The sequence below is a fragment of the Gossypium arboreum genome, chromosome 11, assembly GCF_025698485.1.
Source record: "Gossypium arboreum isolate Shixiya-1 chromosome 11, ASM2569848v2, whole genome shotgun sequence".
Lineage (NCBI taxonomy): Eukaryota > Viridiplantae > Streptophyta > Magnoliopsida > Malvales > Malvaceae > Gossypium > Gossypium arboreum.
The window spans coordinates 54,344,330-54,346,026 of record NC_069080.1 but is presented as its reverse complement, the minus strand read 5'-3'; the positions used below and the strand labels follow the sequence as shown (position 1 = coordinate 54,346,026).

General features: G+C 35.4%; 1 non-coding gene across 1 annotated transcript; it reads right to left on the bottom strand.

Moving 5' to 3' along the window:
* Positions 1–1,288: 1,288 nt before the first annotated feature.
* LOC128284653 (small nucleolar RNA R71) lies at positions 1,289–1,395 on the bottom strand. Its single transcript, XR_008275075.1, has one exon. It is a non-coding gene; the product is annotated as a small nucleolar RNA R71 (small nucleolar RNA).
* Positions 1,396–1,697: the final 302 nt, after the last annotated feature.

Below are 1,697 nucleotides of genomic sequence, written 5' to 3'. Positions count from 1 at the left end.
ATAATTAAGAGAAGTTGATTGCATGCCTATAGATAGAGTGACATAATTTTGCCGGATTAGGATGAAACCTAATAAGGGAATCCATAAATTGAGTTAATACAACACTAGGGGTTTTAATTAGAAAGAGATTTCAATTAATCAACTTAGGGTTAGACGTTGTTAGTCTCGATAGAGATAATAATATAAATTAGGGATTTCTATGGATCAAGTCAACTGAATAAATCGTCTAATTCAGAGTCAATAACAAGTGAAGTTTAGGTGGATATTTCCTTAGGTATTGTCCAAATCATTCAGTTTTCCCAAAAGTTATTTCCCCAATTCACTTTCTGTGCATTCTTATTTAGTAATTAGTTTAGATAAAACAAATCGCTTTATTTTTAGGCTAGATAATAAAAACAAAGTTAATAGTAGTACTTTTAGTTCCTTTGGGTTCGACATTCCGGTCTTGCCATAAGCTATACTACTGTTCAATAGGTGCGCTTGCCTTTGTCGTGATAATAGTTAGTTTTCAAGAATGGTCATTCATAAATTATAAAACTTATCACGATTTACATCACATCAAGTTTTTGGCGCCGTTGCTGGGGAACTAAGATACTAGGAACACTTAATTTTTATTACTTTAGCCATTTATTCTATTGCAATTTAAATTTTATTTTGAGTTTTGTTACTAAATTTTCTTTTCCCTTCTGGTAGGTTTTTATAGTTTATGACTAGAACAAACCCGTCAGGACCATTGCGTTTTGACAGTGAGATTGATCGCACAGCTCACAGAAACCGAAGAGAAAGAAGACGAAGCATAAGATACACAGAGAAAGAGCAAGAGGACTATATGTCTACCACAACCGAGGAGATGGCTAAAAATCAAGAAAATCCGCTACCTTTTGCAATTGCTGCTGATCCAGTAAATTAGAATCCTGCTCCACGCACTATGTATGATTATGCTAAACCTACTTTAACAGGAACTGAGTCAAGTATAGTTTGGCCTGCTATTGCTGCAAATAATTTTGAACTGAAACCTAACACGATTCAAATGATACAATAGTTTGTTCAGTTTGATGGTTTGCAGGACGAGGACCCAAACACTCATTTGGCAATTTTTTTGGAATTCTTTGACACTTCTAAAATCAATGGTGTTTCTGATGATGCCATTCACCTTCAGTTATTTCCCTTTTTATTGAGGAACAAAGCTAAACAATGGTTGAACTCGTTACCAAGGGGGTCAATCACTACTTGGGAATAAATGACTAAAAAATTCTTACTCAAATATTTTTCGCTAGATAAAACGGCTAAATTGAGGAATGATATCTCTTCTTTTGTGCAGATGGATCTAGAAACACTCTATGATGCATGGGAGAGATACAAAGATCTATTGAGAAGGTGCCCTCACCATGGGTTACCTTTATGGTTGCAGGTTCAAATGTTTTACAATGGTGTGAACCCCTCAACAAGGCAACTTATCGACGTAGCTACTGGTGGGACTATCAATAACAAAACACCTAAAGTGGCTTACGAATTTATTAAAGAGATGTCACTGAATAACTATCAGTGGCAAGTCATGAGAACAAAGTCAACAAAAGCAGTTGGTATTTTCAACCTTGACGCGGTCACTATGCTATCAAATCAGGTAAAACTTTTAAATAAAAAGATTGACGGTTTGTGTGGTTCTACTCAGGTACATCCCATGATGAGGTGCGATT